Source organism: Triticum dicoccoides, chromosome 4A (genome assembly GCF_002162155.2).
Source record: "Triticum dicoccoides isolate Atlit2015 ecotype Zavitan chromosome 4A, WEW_v2.0, whole genome shotgun sequence".
NCBI lineage: Eukaryota > Viridiplantae > Streptophyta > Magnoliopsida > Poales > Poaceae > Triticum > Triticum dicoccoides.
In genome coordinates, this window is record NC_041386.1 from 439,859,918 (window position 1) to 439,871,095 (window position 11,178).

Sequence of the window (11,178 nt, forward strand, 5' to 3'; positions counted from 1 at the left end):
CACGGGAGGGGGGGGGGGGTTGGTGGGCCAAGAAGGTGAGAAGCCAACTTGGGATCGGTTTGGACGGGGAAATATCATGTGCTCCCATACTCAATAGTTTCATGCATATGACACTAGTCTATGTTACTACCTTCATAGTGCAAAGTAACATAGTATAATAATGTTATAGATGGCTTCATTTATTAGCTTGTAGACTCATCTTGTCTTGGGAAACGGTATGTTACAGTGACATATTAGGTTACCACTTCTCATTAACTACTTGCCACATAAGCAAAATTTTCTTGGAGTGCGCTAAGTTACTCCCACTATAAACTAGTCGTACAAAGTGTGGGCTATGTAGAGGGCGTAGTAAGCAAGCTTCTCATCGTTCTGCGAGTTGAAATGACACATTAAAGTAGTATCTTTTCAAAATGTACATCAAAGTACTAGTGTAGTAGTCTCCAAAAAGGGCCGACCATGTCCATGGCTACCATCCCATCCTGTGCTCTATCATTGAGTATGTGCACGATTCACATGCCATTCAAGAAAAAAATTGTGTATGTTCCATTGAAGAAAAAAAATAAAAACAAACACGCCACCGCGTCATGGTCGAACTTTGATTAGTCCACGCGTGGTTCCCGACCCTCCACTAAGTGAACAACCACCAAATGCGTCAAATTATCATGTGAGCTGCCTCTTCATCCAGAAATGAGCTCCATCGTGTACCCATGCGCGTGTTTTAGGGAATGAGGCACAGAGTACGTGCGTCCGTGCGTGCAATTTTTCTCTTCGTGCACGTACTCCTTTTTTTGTGGGTGATTCTTGCATGTACTCGGCCTATGTTGGTGACCGTTGGTGAGTCTCACTTATCTCTACATCTCAACATGTACATGTACATCTACATCTGCATCTACGTCTACACTACATCTACATCTACATCTACCTCTACTATAGTACATCAAGTTTTAAACACGAGACCATCCATTTGCTTGCATGACACGGCCAGCTCGTATCGCTTCTTGCTCCTCATCTCTCTCATAGTGCGTCCGGCAGGCGATTTTGCCGTCGATTGAGGTCGGTTCGCTCACACTCGGTCCCACATGTTATAAATCTAAAAGTAATACTCTAACCAGTGTACCATTGAAAGAAGTATATTTTTTACCCTCAAATGTAAGTTGATGGACAAATAACCCCCCATAGTCAATGTTGGTACGATTTTTACCCTCAAATCTCTAAAACCAGGTATATCACCCCCTTGAGTGGTTTTAGTGTTCACATGTTAGAGTTTAGGAGGTTTTGATTGTTGACTAGGAATTGACTAATTATTTACACTAATGAAATGACAACGACGCCGTCAGAAGCCATGGTTGTTGTCAGAGATGTACCCAATGGACCCCGACCTTCCCTACGAGGAGAGGAGATCATACGGGTGCCTTTCAAGCTCAAGGGGTTGTCAGGCTACCTCGTCGGCTCATCGCCCGCCTACCTCTGGTCCTCCTAGAGCCGCTATCATTGTCGCGCAGCTCACGGTGGCACTCATTTGCAGGTGGGCGCTGCTAGCTAGGAGACATAGTTGAGTTAATCGAGCCCTAAATGAAAATCAATTGTGTCCTTGGCCTAAGCTCCGCCACTACTAGAAGAAAAACTACTTCAGAGGAGGTCGATGAGAGGCAGCATCGTGCTACCTACATTGGTCGTTTGATTCATAGGATAGAATGCTATAAGATTTTTTTCCCATGTAATCATGTGTTAATTGGCAATCTAGCATCCACCCAACTTTTTTTCACTTCCTTTGTTTTTCCTGTGTCAAACACTCTATTTTTTAGGGGAACAATGTGTTAATGCCATGGGATTCAAATGGACATGCCACTCCAATCCTTTATTTTTCTTTACGAAGAGAGTACTTGCTGCTGCAAGAGCACTGTGTTAATGATGTGCTGCTGCAATAGCCGCCTATATTAATTAATCTGCAATAGTTCATTTAGTAGTACTAGGTCAGTAGGTACTTCAGTAGTACTTATGGCAATCTGACACCAAATGAACGGTTCCACGTCCATCGCTTGTAAGCAAAAGTTTCTCCTCGTGCTGCGAGCTACCGCGCATGCGTTGGCGAGGGAGCTCGTCGTTCTGCGAGTTGATGGGACACATCAAAGTTATTTAGTACTAAGGTGGCTTGACTAAGGTGTGGCTTGAAATAAACACTCACTTCATAGATTCTATCCTCATATATTCCTGGTGACCGAGAAGGAGCAAAGAACCTCGCGGTAGAGCATCTGCACTCATAATATTTTATATTACTCCCTCCGTCCAAGTGAATATTGGTTGTGCACCGTGACCAAGAAGGAGGGAAAAAAAGAGAACTTAATTTTTATTTGCTAATTAATAGCATTGCATGCAATGAACTAACCATTGCACGTCGTGTTTGGTAGTCTCGAGTCATTGAAAACATGCACGCCCACATCTCTTATTGGTTGATATGACAAGAAACAAGAATGTTTATTTGCTAATTAATAGCATTACATGCATGCCCGACGACCGAGAAGGAGCAAGGAACCTCGTGGTGGAGCATCTGCACTCATAATATTTTATATTATTCAGTGATATAAAATCAACCAAACATCTCCACAGTAGACCGGAAGAGTACGAAACACGGCAGCCCAATGTAGTTACATCATACTACATGGCTAACCCACGCTATCACCATATTTCTTGGCCTCCGTGCGATACCTAGCTCTAGTAGTCTAGCAGCCCGTATCGCTTCTCGCTCCTCATCTCTCTCAAAGTGCGGTGGGCTGGCGTTTTTGCCTTCTACTGAGGTCGGTTAACTCATCACATGTTAGCGACATGCCAAGAGCATTGTAAAATATTACTATACTCTATTGTTATGCTGAGAAGAGGAAGTGCTTTGACCGACGGACCAAACGAGACAGGTGTGCCGTGCCGTGAATGGGTCCAGTTTCTCATTTTGAACTTGTTTGGTGTAGTAGTAACACTTGGTTTTGACTATTGATAAGATTTTATATAGGGCCTAGTGTATTCTTCGAGGATGCCTTTGACTATTGATAAGATTTTATATAATTTGAAAATTATATCATTCGAAGATCTTTTCACATTCCATTTAAAAAAAAGATCCTTTCACATACGAATTTGACTATATGCTCTGAGCAACTTGGATGTCCTATACTGCTCCTGTTTGGATACTCTAACTTAGCTAGAGGTTAGACTAACTCATGACTAACCCTGAACTAACTGTAGCCAAAGAGGTGTTTGGGTGACAGGGTCAGATTGACAATAAATGCACTTGATGGAGAGAGAAAAGTGATTTTCAGTGGGCCCAATGAGAACTATCTCCAATTAGCACCTCTTGGGTGGAATAGTTTTTTTGGTGGGTTCGGTGCAACTTGCTCCAATTTAACCCTCATGCTTGGATACTTTAGGACTATTTGAGCCCCAACTATCTCAAACTAACTCTAACCCATGGATCCAAACAGGGCAAAAGTTAGTCTCAGAAAACGCATTAAGCCCTATATACATGGATAGACGGAGTAAATGATACTAGCAAACGCTCACCATTCGTAGTAGTTCATTGGTTGGTTTCGATTTTTATTCAGTTTCTATGCTGCTACCGTCCAATATTCACATGTGGTTGTTTCTAGAGTAAAAAAAGGAGGTACCGGTACTTACTGTGGGAAAGGTGAAGTGATGGTTGCTTCGCTCGAGAAACTTATTACTTTGGGAATATGGGAGTACCAGCGGATTCAACAAAATAGAGAAATGATGGTTGCTTTGTCCGAGCAACTTACTGTGGTGAAGGTGGGGCTCTGTGATTTGACTGCTCACTAGTCATTACTACTGTGGTGCAACGACCGGGGTGAATCTTTCCCTGTAGTTGTGCACTCAATATTGTTGCATGGCAGGTGGAGCTGGATGAAGGATGTCCCACATGTCAGTGAAATGAAGTTGAATTGTTTTTGGCATTGCTATCAATCCTTCAGGATTTGTTTATATGTAGGCATAATTTTAATGAAATTGTACTATGATGCTATGAAGGTTTCAACTTCGGTTCCCGCAGGAAAAAAAGGTTTCAACTTAGGATTCATGTGTCCTCTTGCCTCAAGATTATCTCGTTACAACATTCCATCAAATACAAATGAAACTACCATGGCTGCTAATGCATCTCAATGGTTCACAGATCAGCGCCAATATTCACATCACAACTGAAGACAAAGTTGTGAGAAGGTGTACAAATAAAGAAAAATATATAATTGATCGATGTTGTTCGTAGGCATGGCTCCATTTCCTGGGCACAGTGTTCATTGATTGGCAGCTAGTTTCACCCAGCTCTGTAGCCAAAAAAGAGGTGTATGGAGGACACCACAATCCGATCATTTTGTCCAGCTCCACTAAAATCGAGCTGACCATCCCTGTTTGCAAAGATATTCAGTCAGTATGATTACAATAATAGTGGAACTAGATGATGAAACATAACACACACAAATAGAAGCCAATCACCTATGCGATCTCTCTTTAGGACTAACTACTTGTTGGAGAAGATTAGGCACGGAGTTGGATGAGGAGGATAGCAAAACCAATCTCCCTTTCTGCAGTCCCACAGATATGTAAAAACGTTGCCCGTGTGACATTTTGGCGGAAATGCACAAAACACTCTTAAGAAAAAAGTGATTTGTGCAGTTCACCAAAAGGTCGCAATAGCAACGAGGTGAAATGGACAACCTTGTTTGCAAAAGGAGGTACAAAGGAAACAATTACTGCCCGATAACACGAGTGGAAGACACATATGCCGACAAAAAAGAAGCATATTCCATGTAATAAGGGAAAGATAGCAGCATGGTGGTTAATCAAAAATGGTTTGAGGACGAGATTGCAAGATGGAAAGTACGTCGGCCGAGATACGTTTTAAGCAAACAACTAAAGAAGATCCACATGCAGCAACGTGGGAAGATGGGCAATGGATAAAGGTCGGAGGAAGTTGTACCTGAGGGTCATCGGGATGAAACTAGGAGGGCACCAACGGCCGGGATCTGCCCATACTATGGCAGCGAGCATGTGGTGAAGGCCCTGCCGCGCCGGAGCTTGGTCAGAGAGAACGGCGGGTACCGCAGATCGTGACGTGTTGCCTCAACGCCGTCGAATGGAGAAATGATGCACATCCTCCCCTTCCGCGAGCGGACGGGATGCGGCCAGATCGCTGACCAACGGGGAGAGAGAGAGGCCACCGCCACCTTCTGTGAGATGGTGTGACGAGAGACAAACCCCGGCAGGCAGGCTCCTTTGTATATAGTGGAGCGGATTTTTACATTTTCCCCACGACAATCGTTTTATATTATGTACGTGCAATTGGGGAATATATAACTTTATTTAATACTAACGCGTCAAGTCAAACTTTGTTCCATCTACGCGTGGTACACGACCCTCCTTCAAGTAAACAACCGCTACACGCATGAAATTATCACGTGGGTGCCTTTTCATACAGAAATGAACTCCACCGTGGACCCGCGCGGGTGTGGCCGGGAACGAGACGTGAGTACGTGCGTCCTGCGTGCACCTCTTATTTAGGTGCAGGTATGTACGTGGGTTGGTGTGAGAGAGATGGTTTGTGCGAAACAGAGGCAATGTGTCGATGATATCTCAAACAAAAAAACATAACATATGCAATGTGTGTGAAACAGAGTCATGGATATATCATATATAGAGGGAGCGATCCATGAGAAGAGAGTGGAGGGATCATTGGCGTGAGATATCGATAGAATCAAAAATAGGGATGAAGTGTGTGGCCGCGCGATCGATTAAGAGTGCCATCGAATTTGTGTTTGTCCACGTCAAAGATATAGGGTGGCTGGCCTACTGGAATTTGAGAGGGCAGAGGTGCGGTTTTTCTCTATGGCATGGATACCTACGTACAACGTTCGAATATCGGTGTGTGTAGGGGGGAGGGGCAGAGACCTAACTACAGAGAGGTAGATTGACTAGTATGTGTGTGGAGAAGGAGAGAGACCTAGCTATGTATTGAGGGAGATCAATCAGCATCCATGCATATGTGTAGCAGAGGAATAAGGTTGGGAGAAAGACAAAGGTAGAGTGTCGGAGGGTTGGTGGTGGAGTGGCGTCTCACAAATGGTGGGAGAGGCCTGCTAGGCAAACGGACGGTACGAGCCCAATATCAATAAGAGAGGGTCAGGGATGTCTGTTTGTCTATGCACGTGCGTGTGAGAGACAGGTCGGGAGGTATGCAAGGATGATGAGAGGAGACGATATGGTTGTGGTAAGCATACGTAACTACATAGGAAGATCAACCATCGTGTGTCCGAGAAATGGAGATACATTACTAGTGAGGTAAGTCTATCGGTGCGTGGGGAAAAAGAATTATAGTCGACCTAGCTATATGTAGGGAGATCGGTACGTATACATGCATGCATGTGTTAGAAGAAAATAAGGTCCGGAGAGATAGACAGGGGGAGAGGGGTGTGGCTAGGAGGTGGTGTGAGAGGCCTGCTATGTCGAGGGGGAGGAGTGTGCGAGTATGAGATCGATGAAAAGAGGGGTGGGAGTGTGCACCTGCGTGGAACCGTATTGGACATAGGGGGGCATGGACGGTGAGAAGAGAAGAGGGGAAGTATGTGTTTGTGGTGGGCACACTTGGCTAGAGAGGTATATCGACCGGTGTGTGCTGGAAAGAAGGAGCCAGGGGGCCTACACACACGACGGGTGAACGACCTAAAGAGAAATAACGAACGTGCGCGATGGAGGGGACACTGAGGGAGGGTGAGAGGGGGTGGGCGTGTGCATGCACGATAGAAAGTTAGCGCTAGCTAGCTACAAAGAGAAGAGGATCATGAAGGTGTAAAAGATGAACAGAGATCATAATTCATTATAAAAAAGTGGATACAGATACTTGAAGAAGATATCATAATGTAGAACATTGATTATAATTTGGGCTAATGTGTGGCTTTTGCAGCTCAGGGCTAAATACTTGTCATAATGTAGGGGGCAGGGTACTATACTTTGTGTGATAAACATGGTGTACGTATGGAACATGGTTTAGATTATGAATATATAGTTAGTATATCAAATGTACTATTATTTGGAATCAACATCAAGTGTATTCAAAAAATTGAATTCGAGTTCATTTAGTACACATAGTTCATATCTATCTCTATAGTAATCATGTGGTGTGTTTTCAGGTAATACACGAATAACGGTTGAAGTTGGCAACAATCATGATTGTAGATTCTTATTGAAATAGAGAAACGAATACAAATTTAGTTCCAATTGCAGCGGTAGTATAGACATTTGGAATGCACTAAAATGTTGGTATGAGTAGGTTACATGCATTATACAGCCAGCGAAAAAATTTAATTGGACATAACATGGATTCATACTCGAATTTAATAGTGTGCTTTGTGTAAGTTGCATGTCATATATTATTGCTCTAATATTTGGTCAAAGTTAGCCTCGAAAAACGCATTAGGCCCTATATAGATGGAAGGAGGGAGTAGCTTTGAATAGCATTTGTATATCAAAACGGGACAAGACTCTCTCTTTGTGTGGTGTAAATAATTTTATTTTTTATTTTTTTTTGTTGAGGGAAGTGCGAATTGATTTGGTACGTACAAGTACATTATTACACGTTAGGCTTGTTCCTAAAATTCAACCTGCGCCTTGTTATATCCCAAAAATTCAGCTATGGTGCTCCCAAAACTAGCGCCTTCACGACCCGCGCCTTGCTATCCGGAAATTACAACGCGCGCGAAAACTCCCTCCAGCTGCCAAATCCCGACACGTGAAATTCCCCTTCTAACCATGAGCCGAAAGGGGCGCTAGTTCAAATTGGTGGGGGTACTTTTGTAACACACCCTACATTTTGGACAAGCGCGTCCCTAAGTCATGGTTTCCCCCTCCAATCGCCTCCTTTTCGCCATTCGAAATCCCAGGCCGCCATAACCTCTCCGCTCTAGCCATGAAACCCCTCCCTCCTCCGTCCGCCACCTCACCGCTGCCCAACCGGAGCCTCTTCCCCGACGACGTCGTCCACCGCAATAGCTCGATGTCCCTCATCCACCTCCTCGGATGAGGATCCGTCGTCCATCTAGTCGTCTTGCTAGTTCAGCCGCCCCGTCCTCCACCTCCAAGGAGCTGCTCCGACGATCGCCTCGTCTATCGTGGCTGCTCCATCCCCACGACACCGCCTTAACCTGCTCCACTGGAATTGCTGCATCCTCGCCGACTCCTTGGACAAAGTCGAGGCCTACTCGGTGCCACCAAAGAGGTTGTACACTCATCGCATCACACCTTCTCCTTAACTCGACCTCCCGGCGCCAACGGTGCTCCATCCTGCACCCCCATGGAGCGGCTACCTCAAAGCCGGTGCCGCGAGTGTCATCTCCATGGTGGCTCTCCCCCAGTGCGAGGCCCCTTCAGCGGCGGCATCCATACCAGCCGGATCTGGTGTTACCACTCTAGCTCTCGCTCACTCACTCGCTCGCGCTGCTGCTCCTCTCCCCCTTGCTCGTGCTACTGCTCTGCTCCGAGTTAGATACACTTCAGTCGATCGAATCGACTTTTGGGTCAGTCGATTTTCAGGGGGTGGGGGGCTCGCCGGAGTTAAGGAAGAACCACCCGCAGCGGGGAGGGGGGGCTCACGGTAGAGGTACCCACTATCTATCTTAGGGTTCATGGTGGGGGCGATGGGGGGCGGTGGCATGGGGACCTCCGGAGAAAAAGCTCGATGTGGGTGGGAGGGGGCTAGAGGGCTGGCCGGGGCGGCGGACCGGCGGTGAGGAGGTGTTTCCGGGCGGCGAGGTGGCAGACCGGCAGTGGGGAGTTGTTTCGGGGCGGCGAGGTGGCGCGAGGGCCGGTGGCGAGGCCGGTGGTGGCTGGCGGCTCAGGGGGGTGCAGGTTGAAGATGAACTGCAGGCCCTCCCTAAACTACATGTGAAGTGCCTCTCTGGTACCATTGTGTTTAGTTTCGATAGTAACATTCAGATTCCACAGTAAATTTCAGTTTCGATAGTTAAATTCAGAGTCAATAGTTTTTATCTCATCTGTTGTAGTCAGGTGGTTTTTGGTGGTAATGTATTTTACATCATCTATAGGAGATTCTATTAGAATCCCACTTGAGATTAATGATGTCTGTCTTGTGCTACTTCAGCCTCGACGTCTTACGGCTCACCGGAGCTGCTCCAACGATGGAACGATCCATCACAATAGAGCAGTGCCCTAGACGCCATCTACAGATTCCTCAGATCTTCCCCCACACCTCCGACAGCCACCTCTGCCTCAACTTCTTCAGCGACCAACCCAATGATGTTGAGGTCGACACGGCTATGGCAAAGAGGTTGTACGCTTATCGCATCACTTATTACTCTACATTCATGCCGATCCATTAGGGCTATTTTGGTTCAAAGGAAAAACATAGCAATAGGAATTTTTCCTACGGCACTCTACTATTCAATTATTCATGCATTTTATTGAAAGGAATGGAGCAAAATATCCACCTGGACCTACTTCTCAAAATCCTATGCATGAAAACAAGACCAAGTGCATTAGTGGTAGAATAACATTCTAAATGTACATGCTTTCATATGGTTTCAGTTTATTTTGGCCAGGTTTCTTTGCATTCCTCTACTCCTCCAATTCCTGTGAACCAAACACCCAAGTTGACAGAAATCCTATGTTCACAAATGCTCTATTTCCCATGTGCATTCCTAACCTATTCTGGTGTTTTTCCTCCTATCTCTACGTTTTTAGAATCATGCAAGCCAAATGAGCCCTTACAGAATTACTTCAGTTATAGGTAGGTGTCGAAGAAAACTTTGTGTGGTTTGTCCTGCTCCTGGCGCGACGTCGTCCACCTCACCTGAGCTGCTCCATCGATAGAAGCATCCACCAAACCAGACATCACGACTCCTGACCATCTTTCGCCGCCTCAGATCTCCTTCCCTGCCGCCGGCACCCACCGCAACGGCATCACCATCATCGACTCAGCAGATGAACCTGAGGAGTACACGGGACCACAAGAGAGGTCGCACTCTTTTGTTTCTGCTTATGTTATGCATTGCTTAATATTACATGCTACTTTATTGTCCCGTTCACCACTTAGACTCTAAGTCAGGTCCAAATTGATGTTCAAACTTGAGTTCTAAATTAGTTATGGGGCATATATCGAGGCAGCAATGAATAATATCTTGGTCTAATATCTAGTTCACCTAGGGTATGCCTATGTTGTTCATCTTAGGTGGGAAACAAATAGTAAAGCAATCATCATCTGTTTTTTATTAAATTAAAGCAATCATCAGCCTGCTATCATTATTTTGGGATCCATCCACTGGTTGTTACCATTACTTTAGATTTCTGCATGCTCTCCTTACATAATCTCACTATATTTTTTTGTATGCATGTCAGATATTGTACACAATCATGCTGAACATGTAGAGAAAAGGAGAAGAGTTTTGCGCGGCAATACAATGTCATGCAGACATCGCTCCATGGTGGGTTCAATGGCAAACCCTCCCCCCCCTCTCCAGATTGTAATCCAGAGGAAGACATCTGTTCTGAGGCGGATTCAGACGCAGCTGACCACTCCTATTTACCCCCCAAGGTGTTTGCTCTAACTTGGAATGATGATGTTAGTCATATCATGCATATGTTGCCTTGCAGTGCCTACTTTCGACATCATATATGTCATCTGCTTAGTTTAGACATGTTCTGTAATGCCACCTGTTTAGTTTCAATATCATTTATGGGAATTATGCAGTCTCATGTATTTTAGCCAGCCATAATATATGTGAAATGTGCAATGTCATCCTGGTTAACCAGGCATCATATATTTGAACGATATCTTTCCCATCCGTTTCTTCATTACATTTCCATTTGACGACAATGTTTGTACATTAAACTACTTTTCCTATGAATCAGCCATTGATACGTCTCCAACGTATCTATAATTTTTGATTGCTCCATGCTATATTATCTACTGTTTTGGACATTATTGGGCTTTATTATCCACTTTTATATTATTTTTGGGACTAACCTATTAACCGGAGGCCCAACCCAGAATTGTTGTTTTTTGCCTGTTTTAGGGTTTCGAAGAAAAGGAATATCAAACGGAGTCCAAACGGAATGAAACCTTCGGGAACGTGATTTTCTCACCGAATACAACTCAGGAGACTTGGACCCTAC